The sequence below is a fragment of the Marmota monax genome, unplaced genomic scaffold, assembly GCF_021218885.2.
Source record: "Marmota monax isolate L192 unplaced genomic scaffold, Marmota_monax_Labrador192_F-V1.1 WCK01_AAM20220418_F8-fsc00005, whole genome shotgun sequence".
Taxonomy (NCBI): domain Eukaryota; kingdom Metazoa; phylum Chordata; class Mammalia; order Rodentia; family Sciuridae; genus Marmota; species Marmota monax.
The window spans coordinates 17,235,883-17,248,045 of NW_026692254.1; positions in this window are offsets into that span (position 1 = coordinate 17,235,883).

Below are 12,163 nucleotides of genomic sequence, written 5' to 3' on the forward strand. Positions count from 1 at the left end.
TGGGTGGAGCCTCATTAGCATCAAGCATGTTCCAAGGTGAGGAAGAGAGTAAGGTTGTCTCTCTGCACATTGTGAGGATACAAGAGGAAGGCCATCTACAAACTAGGAATCAGGTCCTCATCACACACCAGATCAGCTCCACCTTGATCTTGGACTTCTGAGTCTCTAGAATTGTGAGAGGGGAAAAAAAAAAAAGTTGTGTTGTTTTTAAGGCACTCTATGTGTGGTATCTTGTCACAGGAGCCTGAACTGAGACGAGTGTGAAGTGTCTTCATGGTGCAGGAGGAGAATGCAGAAAACAAGTGAAAGACAAAGCCTGTGAGCTGCGTGGTACGAGGTTGTATGTAGCCTTAGTGTCACTTAGGGCAGAAAAAATAACTACAATTAGCATTCATCAGAATAACTAGATTTAATTATTCTGCCGACCAAGGCAGGGAAGTTCAAAATAATTTTTTTTTTCCAATTTTTCTAACATTTATTGAAAAAGACTATCCTTTCTCCAGTGTATATTCTTGGTAGTCTTGTTGAAGATCAGTTGACTACATAAGCATGGGTTATTTCTGGCCCTTTCTGGCTCTTTTTTTTTATATTTTTAATTTTTTATTGTGGGTTGTTCAAAACATTACAAATTTCTTGACATATCATATTCCACACTATGATTCAAGTGGGTTATGAACTCCCACCTTCACCCCATACACAGATTGCAGAATCACATCAGTTACACATCCATTGATTTACATATTGCCATACTAGTGTCTGTTGTGCTCCCCTGCCTTTCCCATCCTCCCCCCTCCCCCCTCCCCACCTCTCCCCTTCCCTCCCCTCCTCTCTCTCTACCCCCTCCACTGTATAACCCTGAGGGTCTCCTTCCATTACCATGCAATTTCCCTTCTCTCTCCCTTTCCCTCCCACCTCTCATCCCTGTTAAATGTTAATCTTCTTCTCCTGCTCTTCGTCCCTACTCTGATCTTAGTTACTCTCCTTATATCAAAGAATACATTTGAAATTTGTTTTTTAGGGATTGGCTAGCTTCACTTAGCATAATCTGCTCTAATGCCATCCATTTCCCTGCAAATTCTATGATTTTGTCATTTTTTAATGCAGAGTAATACTCCATTGTGTATGAATGCCAATTTTTTTTATCCATTCGTCTATTGAAGGGCATCTAGGTTGGTTCCACAGTCTTGCTATTGTGAACTGTGCTGCTATGAACATCGATGTAGCAGTGTCCCTGTAGCATGCTCTTTTTAGGTCTTTAGGGAATAGACCAAGAAGGGGAATAGCTGGGTCAAATGGTGGCTCCATTCCCAGCTTTCCAAGAAATCTCCATACTGCTTTCCAAATTGGCTGCACCAATTTGCAGTCCCACCAGCAATGTACAAGTGTACCCTTTTCCCCACATCCTCGCCAGCACTTGTTGTTGTTTGACTTCCTAATGGCTGCCAATCTTACTGGAGTGAGATGGTATCTTAGGGTGGTTTTGATTTGCATTTCTCTGACAGCTAGAGATGGTGAGCATTTTTTCATGTACTTGTTGATTGACTGTATGTCCTCCTCTGAGAAGTGTCTGTTCAGGTCCTTGGCCCATTTGTTGATTGGGTTGTGTGTTCTCTTATTGTCTAATTTTTTGAGATCTTTATATACTCTGGATATTAGGGCTCTATCTGAAGTGTGAGGAGTAAAGATTTATTCCCAGGGTGTAGGCTCCCTATTTATCTCTCTTATTGTTTCTTTTGCTGAGAAAAAACTTTTTAGTTTGAGTAACTCCCATTTGTTGATTCTAGTTATTAACTTTTGTGCTATGGGTGTCCTATTGAGGAATTTGGAGCCCGACCCCACCGACTGTAGATCGTAGCCAACTTTTTCTTCTATCAGACGGCACGTCTCTGATTTGATATCAAGCTCCTTGATCCATTTTGAATTCACTTTTGTGCATGGCGAGAGAAAGGGATTCAGTTTCATTTTGTTGCATATGGATTTCCAGTTTTCCCAGCACCATTTGTTGAAGATGCTATCCTTCCTCCATTGCATGCTTTTAGCCCCTTTATCAAATATAAGATAGTTGTAGTTTTGTGGATTGGTTTCTGTGTCCTCTATTCTGTACCATTGGTCCACCCGCCTGTTTTGGTACCAGTACCATGCTGTTTTTGTTACTATTGCTCTGTAGTATAGTTTGAAGTCTGGTATCGCTATACCGCCTGATTCACACTTCCTGCTTAGCATTGTTTTTGCTATTCTGGGTCTTTTATTTTTCCATATGAATTTCATGATTGCTTTCTCTATTTCTACAAGAAATGCCGTTGGGATTTTGATTGGCATTGCATTAAACCTATAGAGAACTTTTGGTAAAATCGCTATTTTGATGATGTTAGTTCTGCCTATCCATGAACAGGGTATATTTTTCCATCTTCTAAGATCTTCTTCTATTTCTCTCTTTAGGGTTCTGTAGTTTTCATTGTATAAGTCTTTCACCTCTTTTGTTAGGTTGATTCCCAAGTATTTTATTTTTTTTGAAGATATTTTGAATGGAGTGGTTGTCCTCACTTCCATTTCAGAGGATTTGTCGCTGATATACAGGAATGCCTTTGATTTATGCGTGTTGATTTTATATCCTGCCACTTTGCTGAATTCATTTATTAGCTCTAATAGTTTCTTTGTAGAGCCTTTTGGGTCTGCTAGGTATAGAATCATATCATCTGCAAATAGTGATAATTTAAGTTCTTCTTTTCCTATTCTGATGCCTTTAATTTCTTTCGTCTGTCTAATTGCTCTGGCCAGTGTTTCGAGAACTATGTTGAACAGAATTGGAGAGAGAGGGCATCCCTGTCTTGTTCCAGATTTTAGAGGGAATGCGTTCAGTTTTTCTCCATTCAGAATGATTCTAGCCTGAGGCTTAGCATAGATTGCTTTTACAATATTGAGGTATGTTCCTGTTATCCCTAGTTTTTCTAGAGTTTTGAACATAAAGGGATGCTGTACTTTGTCGAATGCTTTTTCTGCATCTATCAAGATGATCATATGGTTCTTATTTTTAAGTCTATTGATGTGGTGAATAACATTTATTGATTTCCGTATATTGAACCAGCCTTGCATCCCAGGGATGAATCCTACTTGATCATGGTGTACAATTTTTTTGATATGTTTTTGTATCCAATTTGCCAGAATTTTATTGAGGATTTTTGCATCTAGGTTCATTAGAGATATTGGTCTGTAGTTTTCTTTCTTTGAAGTGTCTTTGTCTGGTTTAGGTATCAGGGTGATGTTGGCCTCATAGAATGAATTTGGAAGTTCTCCCTCCTTTTCTATTTCCTGAAGTAGCTTGAAAAGTATTGGTATTAGTTCTTCTTTAAAGGTTTTGTAAAATTCTGCTGTATACCCATCCGGTCCTGGGCTTTTCTTAGTTGGTAGTCTTTTTATGGTTTCTTCTATTTCCTCAATTTATATTGGTCTGTTTAGGTTTTCTATATCCTCCTGACTCAATCTGGGCAGATCATATGACTTAAGAAATTTATCTATGCCTTCACTATCTTCTAATTTATTGGAGTATAAGGATTCAAAATAGTTTTTGATTATCTTCTGTATTTCTGAAGTGTCTGTTGTGATATTGCCTTTTTCATCCCGTATGCTAGTAATTTGAGTTCTCTCTCTTCTTCTCTTCGCTAGCATCGCTAAGGGTCTGTCGATTTTGTTTATTTTTTCAAAGAACCAACTTTTAGTTTTGTCAATTTTTTCAATTGTTTCTTTTGTTTTGATTTCATTAATTTCAGCTCTGATTTTAATTATTTCTTGCCTTCTACTTCTTTTGCTGTTGTTTTGCTCTTCTTTTTCAAGGATTTTGAGATGAAGTATGAGATCATTTATTTGTTGGTTTTTTCTTTTTTTAAGGAATGAACTCCAAGCAATGAATTTTCCTCTTAGAACTGCTTTCATTGTGTCCCATAGATTCTGATATGTTGTGTCTGTGTTTTCATTTATCTCTAAGAATTTTTTAATTTCTTCCTTGATGTCTTCTATAACCCATTGATCATTCAGTAACCTATTGTTCATTCTCCAAGTGATGTATGCTTTTTCCTTCCTTCTTTTATCGTTGATTTTCAGTTTCATTCCATTATGATCAGATAAGATGCATGGTATTATCTCTACTCCTTTATATTGTCTAAGAGTTGCCCTGTGACATAATATATGATCTATTTTTGAGAAGGATCCATGTGCTGCTGAGAAAAAAGTGTAACTGCTTGATGTTGGGTGGTATACTCTATATATGTCAATTAGGTCTAGGTTATTAATAGTGTTATTGAGTTCTATAGTTTCCTTATTCAACTTTTGTTTGGAAGATCTGTCCAGTGGCGAGAGAGGTGTGTTGAAGTCTCCCATGATAATGGTATGGTGGTCTATTAGAATCTTGAACTTGAGAAGAGTTTGTTTGACGAACATAGCTGCATCATTGTTTGGGGCATAAATATTTATGATTGTTATGTCTTGTTGGTGTATGGTTCCCTTAAGCAGTATGTAGTGTCCCTCTTTATCCCTTTTGATTAACTTTGGCTTGAAATCTATTTTATTTGATATGAGTATGGACATGCCTGCTTGTTTCCGAAGTCCATATGAGTGATATGATTTTTCCCAACCTTTTACCTTCAGCCTATGTATGTCTTTTCCTATCAAATGCGTCTCCTGTAGGCAGCATATTGTTGGGTCTTGTTTTGTGATCCATTCTACTAGCCTGTGTCTCTTAATTGGTGAGTTTAAGCCATTAACATTTAGGGTTATTATTGAGATATGGGTTGTTCTTCCAGCCATATTTGTTTATTTCTGTTACTAAACATGTTTTGTTTTCCTCTTTGATTATTTTCCCCCCCTTTACTGTCCTACCTCCCACTGTTGGTTTTCATTGTTATTTTCCATTTCCTCTTCCTGTAATGCTTTGGTGAGGATGTTTTGAAGAGATGGTTTTCTAGCTGCGAATTCTTTAAACTTTTGTTTATCGTGGAAGGTTTTAATTTCATCTTCCATCCTGAAGGTTAATTTCGCTGGATACACAATTCTTGGTTGGAACCCATTTTCTTTCAGTGTTTGAAATATGTTATTCCAGGATCTTCTAGCTTTCAGAGTCTGTGTTGAAAGATCAGCTGTTATCCTGATTGGCTTACCCCTAAATGTAATCTGCTTCCTTTCTCTTGTAGCTTTTAAAATTCTCTCCTTATTCTGTATGTTGGGCGTCTTCATTATAATGTGTCTAGGTGTGGATCTCTTATGATTTTGCACATTCGGCGTCCTGTAGGCTTCTAGGATTTGGGATTCTGTCTCATTTTTCAAGTCTGGGAAGTTTTCTCATATTATTTCATTGAATAGACTGCTCATTCCTTTGGTTTGGAGCTCTGTACCTTCCTGTATCCCAATGACTCTTAAGTTTGGTCTCTTAATGTTATCCCATATTTCTTGGATGTTCTGCTCATGGTTTCTTAACAGTCTTGCTGAGCTATCTATGTTCTTTTCCAGTTGAAATACTTTGTCTTCATTGTCTGATGTTCTATCTTCTAAGTGTTCTACTCTGTTGGTAGTATTCTCCATTGAGTTTTTAAGTTGGTTTATTGCTTCCTGCATTTCTAGGATTTCTGTTTGTTTGTTTTTTATAACCTCTATCTCCCTGTATAGTTGATCCTTTGCTTCCTGGATTTGTTTGCGTAATTCATTGTTGAAGTGATCTTTCATTGTCTGATTTTGCTGTTTAATGTCTTCCTTGATACTCCAGATCATCTGAAGCATGTATATCCTGAATTCTTTATCTGACATTCCATCTGCTGCAGCTGTTACCTCTTCTAAAGTTGCGTTGACCTGCATTGCTTGTGGTCCTTTCTTTCCTTGTCTTTTCATACTGCTTGCGTATCTTTCCTGCAGGTGCGGGCGGCTGCTGTGCTCTCTCCTTATTCCAATTGGGGTGTCGTGGCTACCACGCTGGCAGGTCACTGGGCCTGTTCTGGGCGCTGGCGGCAGCTCTGTTCTGCCGCTACTCCAATTGGGGTGACAAGTGTACCACGCTGGCAAGCCACCGGGCCTGATCCGCCGGTCGGTTGCAGGTTTGCCTACCCTGCAGGCGCGGGCGGTGGCTCTACTCTGCCCCTACTCCAAATGGGGTGACGTGTCTTTCGTTCCGGCAGGCCACTGGGCCTGTCCCGCTGGTCAGTCGCAGATCTGCCCACCTTTCGGGCACAGGTGGCGGCTCTGCTCTGCCCCTACTCCAATTGGGGTGTTGTGACTACCCCGCCTGCAGGACGCTGGGCCTGTTCCTGGCACGGGCGGCGACTCTGCTCTGCCCCTACTCCAATTAGGGTGGTGTGTGTACCACGCCGGTAGGCTCCTGGGCCTGATCCGCCGGTCTGTTGCAGGTCTGCCTACCTTGGAGGCGCGGGCAGCGGATCTGCCCTGCCCCTCCTACCACGCCTGCGGACCCCTGGGCCTGATCTGCAGGTTGGTCACAGGTCTGCTCACCCTGCGGGCACGGGTGGCGGTTCCGCTCCGCCTCCACTCCAATTGGGGTCACGTGACCACCACACTGGCAGGGCCTGATCCGGGCGTGGGAGAAGGATCTGCTCTGCCCCTACTCAAGTTGGGGTGACGTGTGTACCACACTGGCAGGCCACTGGGCCTGACCCGCCAGGCTGTCACAGGTCTGTTTACCTTGCAAGCGCGAAGGGCGGCTCTGCCCTGCCCCTCCTACCACGCCCATGTACCACTGGGTCGCGGGTCTGCCCACCTTGCGGGCGCGGGTGGCGGCTCTGCTCCGCCCCCTCTCCAATTGGGGTCACGCGGTCACCACGCTGGCGAGCCGCTGGGCCTGCTCCGGGCGCTGGCGGCGGCCCGTCTCCTCCCCTCTGGCTCGACGACAAATTGAGGAGACTCGGGTGTCTGTGCCTCACCCCCCCTACCAGGAGACCAACTGTTTATGTTGCCGCTGGTATTGATGAAGTTCTCTCCTCCGCCGCTTTCTGATGACATCAGATCTCTGCCATGTTGGTATCCTATGCGAATGGCAGCATTTCGTTCCCCTTGCCGGGCAACCAAAGCAACAGGTGAGTCCTGACCGGCCCTCAGCAGGACCCGGACCGAGAAGCAGTTTCCGCGGGCTCCTAGCCCCGGGCCAGGGAAGTTCCGGGAGCCGGAACTCGGCTGCTCCGTGCTCGGTGTAAGCTCCTATAAGTGTAGGCTCCAAGAAGCAGTCCCCGCGGGCTCAGTTCCGGGAGCCGGAATTCGGCCGCTTAGTGCTTGGTGTATCCTCTGATAGGAGCAGGGTCCAAGAAGCAGCCTCTGCAGGCTCCGCAGCCCTGGGCCAGGGCGGTTCCGGGATGGTTCCGGGAGCCGGAACTCGGCCGCCCCGCGCTCGGTGTTCGCTCCGATAAGATCAGGTTCTAAGAAGCACCCAGGCACTGAACCCTAGCAATCTGTCTGCAAGCCGCAGGTGAATTGCAGCCTGAAATTACCTGATCTATGGCTGAATGAGCTGCGTTAAGTCGAAAACAGGTATGGTGACGTCAGCTTTCCAACATGGTGGCTGCTGGCCTCCTCTGTGGTCTGACCGGTGTGGAGAACCGAGATGGACCGCTTCCTTCCCCCGTCTCGAACCCAGAATTCAGCCCTGAGTACGGTGCTTGCACGGCTGGCAGAAACTGCAGCGCTGTATCCCTGCGTCGCTATCTCCTCGTTTCCCAGCGCGCGCTGCAGACTCTAGCCGCCGGGCGATTTGCTGAATAAGCAGTGTTACCCTCCGTGCGACAAACCTCTCGCGTTTGAGTCCCCGTAGCCGATCCTCGTGCGATGGAAATCCTTCCTCCAGGTTCCGGAGCACCCCACTATTGCTGGAAATTCCTAACAAGATATCCTTTAGCCGTCCTGACTTGTCATACTCCCACACAGTGAAGCAGCACACGGGGGCAATGCACTCCCCTCACCGCCATCTTCCTTCCTCTCAAAATAATTTTTAAAAGATTTTTTTGTGATTTAAAAAAAATGGAATTAAAATTGAAATTAAAAATAGATATTTATTTTTTAACTAGAAAGTTCTTGCAATGGAATTCTTCATTCCCATGTGATCAGCAGGTTCTGTTATATATAATTTAGAGGTAAACCAAGGGGTTGAATCCAGAGGTACCTTCTATGCCCAGGCCTGCAAGCATGGTCAACTCCATGCTGTCTTGAAAGGGAAATGGAAAAAAGCATGCTTTGCAGTCCCATTGCTATAGTCCACAATGGCTGAGTAAATCAACTGGGCTATTCTTGACTCACATAAAGCTACATAGACTGTTTCCCCACAGAGTGACCTGTGAATAAGGTTTGAGCTCAGAGCACAATCTGTGGGGATTTAGGGTCTTGATTTCTGTGATTGAAAATGAGTTCATTGTCCTTTTTGAGCAATTACCAAAGGGCAGTCACATTCACTTAGCTTAAAGGCAAAGCACAAGGAATTTTCCTAAGAGGCAAGAAAGTAGGGAGATAAGCAGGCCTGAAATTAAAAAAAAAAAGAAAAGAAAAGAAAAGAAAGCACTCTTAGAAGATGATATATGATATGAAATTTAAAAATTTAAATTAGTAAAAATTATATGAAATATAAGACCTTGACATTTTGTTGCCTTTATCAGTTTTTTTAAGATTTATTTATTTATTTATTTTTATTGTGCTGAGGATTGAACCCAGGGCCTTGTGCATGCGAGGCAAGCACTCTACCAACTGAGCTATATCCCCAGTCCTTTATCAGTTTTTTTAAAAATTCCCATTATCTAGTAACACAAATGCTTATACAAATATGTGCCTGAATGTGTGCATGTGTGTGTGTTCATGTGAAATTCATATTGCAACTGTTTTTCTCTTTAGCAATACAACATAAGCATTCTTCCTTGCTATTAAATATTCTTTTGTATCATCATCTTGAAACACTATATAGCATCCTAATGTAAACATGTATCAGTGCTGATAGTAGGCCCGCCCTGGCCCCTGGGGACTCAACCCCCAGTTCTTTGTTATGCATGTCAATGTGTTCCCTGTTTATCTGCCTGGAGCATATGTGTCTCTCGGGAACATCTTGACCTGTTTGAGCCTCCTGATAGGGGATGGTGACGTGACGGTAACCCAAGGACACAGTTATTACTCTCCCCTCCTCACTTTTGAGTAATTTCCCGCAGCTGTTAAAAAGATATATAAGGGGAACAAATTTGGCAATAAAGCGCGCACATGCTCCCTCCTGGATGAAGAACCTTGGTGTCCTGTGTATTTTTAACCCCGCCGTCCCTCGCCGGACTCGGCTCCGTTAGCCGGCCGCAGCGTATCAGGACTTATTTAACCAATCTTGTTTTATTGTACACTTGGCTATTTCCTCTTTCATTTTGTTTTGATTTTATTACTATTATAAACAACTCAATGGTAAGGAATTTGTGCTCATGGATGAATTGTGGCTTTATTCTTGCTCTTTCTCATATCTATCCAGACTTTTGCACAGGATGAGCTGTTGTCAATCATTTGTGGGTTGAAATTTCTTATTCTGGTGATCTACAAAGGTTGGTCTGCTCTGTTTCTTTATATATAAAGGTTAGAGGCAAAAAATAAAAAATAAAACTTGAGGAGTATTAAGAGGAGAGACTAGAAAGAGCTCCCCTGGGAGAATTTCATTGCTCTAAGAAACTGAACTGAACTAATAGCAGATCTGTTTAAGTTCAAAAAAGTCATATCAGGCAGGAAGACAAAACCTTTAATGGGTATTGGGGGGAGGTGTGAAAGATCCTTGAAGTATATACGAAAATAAGAAAAATTAAATAAATTGTAAAGAAAAGGTGAAGGGACTGGATTGTAGGCTTCCAGAGATTCTATTAACCTTTCAACCCATGACACAGAAAGATGCCTGAGAGGTTCCCCGTATCCATGCAAAACATGGCTCAAAGTCCCAGATACCAAAAAGATGATTCAGCATTGGTGAGTGTTAGGGAGGATCCTGGGGTATGAAAGCAGAGGGGGTGCTGTGATGTGCCCCTGACCTTAGCACTGGAGTGCTCCCTTGATTTCTAATAACCATAGACACTTCTGCAGGTGTTAAATAGAGGCCAGCATCAGAAGGCCGCTCTGGAATTTGCTACTCCTGACATTTTAGTGATATTATCAAATTATTGCAGCAGATGCTTATGTTATGCCTCTCTACGTGGGAAGAGCTGGTCAGTTTCTAACTCCAAAGTTACAGGCATTCTGCATGAGCAAGCCCATCTCTTGGAAAGGAAAACTATAGCAGTGTGGGGAGTGAGGAGTCAGCCCATTCTGAAAACTTTGTGTCCTGTTTAAGTAAACAGTAAACATTGGTTCCAAAGCAAAATTACTGATTTGAAGCTTTTGCCCATTTCCTTGATGAACTCTCACGTTGCCCATTTCAGGTCCAGTCATGGATGGGAAGATGGGGAGATTTGTGTGTAGCTGGCTCTCAACAGCTGCTGTGAGCCCCCTCTAGCTCAGACTGATCTGGAGTAAGTGAGAAAAATGGGCTGAATCCTTGCCTTTGCCATCATTTCTGAGGACATCTTTGCCTCCCATTGCAGCACCTCACCAAGGGACACCCCTGTGGTCTCTTACCTCTCAAGCTGGACTTCAGAGAGCTGTACCTCCATTGCCCTCCTGCTCCTCCCCCTCAGCCTGCACCATTGACACATCTCCCCACCTGGGAACCTGCCATGTGAAGAAGAGGGAGCTGGGACACTCTGGCTGCTCCTCATTCTACTTTTATTGCCTAAAAGATGAAACTAAGATATCATCTTCCTCAATACTTGCCTCCCAATTCTGCAAAGCTGTCTTCGATTGAACCAAACTGCCTGTATTTCTGAGTAATCTCAAAGCCACTGCCCCTGACCTTAGATCTGTTTTTTTTTCTGTTTTCCTGACTGATTATATTCCTAATTCTCCTCCCAGGTATGGATTCATCTGCTATATTTCCTCATGCTTTTCTGTTGTAAAAGAAGAGGACGAAAGCATTGCGGAGCTCTTTCTCCTTGAATATTTAGTAAAAAAAAAAAAAATTCTCACTATTTACTTTCAAGTATGTTTACCTTCCTAAGCAGCAAGTTCCTAGAAGGAAGAACCCAGTCCTTCCTATCTTCAGTCCTTAATGCAGATTCTGGCATGTGGTCAGCCCTCTGTATATTTTTGTTAGATGAAGAAGTGAATAAGTGTATGAACCAAATTCAACATTAATATCAGAGACCAGAGTATTTGTAAGAACACTTTTAGCCTCAAGTTACTGAAGATGCAATTCAAAAAGATTTAAATAATAATGTGATTTATTGTTTGACAAAAGTAGTTAGAGGTGGAATAGTTCCAGATGTGAGTTCATTCAGCATCTCAGCAAGTTCTTAGGGAGTGAGGTCCATCCCACCTTCCTTTTGTGCCACACTTCATATCTTGACTTTTGTGGAGAAGCAGAAGAATGTCAAGTATAGCAAAATGGTTGCAGCAGCTCCAGGCATCATAGCCACATGTTCTAATATCCAATGACTGGAATAGTCTTTTTTTTTAAATCTCAAAGGAAACTTTCTCAGAAATCTTTTCTCCTCTGCAAAAGCAGATTTTTCCTCACATAGAAGGGAATGGAAGCACAAGGATTGACTTGGACTAGTGAATAAAACCAGGTTCTTAATGGTAGAGTGGGGAATGTCCATCTGATGGGCAACCAACAATTGGTACATCTGCAGTCAACAGAGGTGAGGTATTGAGCTGTCATCCACATGAACAAGCTGGGTTCATCTCAGCTCTGGATGGATAGTTGAACATTAGAAAAATGTCCATATGCAATTCATGGCACTAATTAACTCCAAGAGAAAAAATATAATCAATATTAGCAGATTTAGAAAAATCATGTGATAAACTTTAATAACAACTATTCACAATTCAAAAAAAAAAAGAAGAAGATTTAGTAAATTTGATAGAAGGGAGCTACCAAGATCCTATAGGAAACATTTAATAACAAAACCTTTAGATACCAGAAAAGCATGCTCGGAACTACTGTTTCCATGTAAAACTCTTGCATTTATCATAGTGAGGTAAAAGAAAAAGAAATAAATTGTATAGAAACTTGAAAGAAAAATATCTTACAAAATTATTATTAATATGGTAATATTATATTTTTATGATGACATTATTG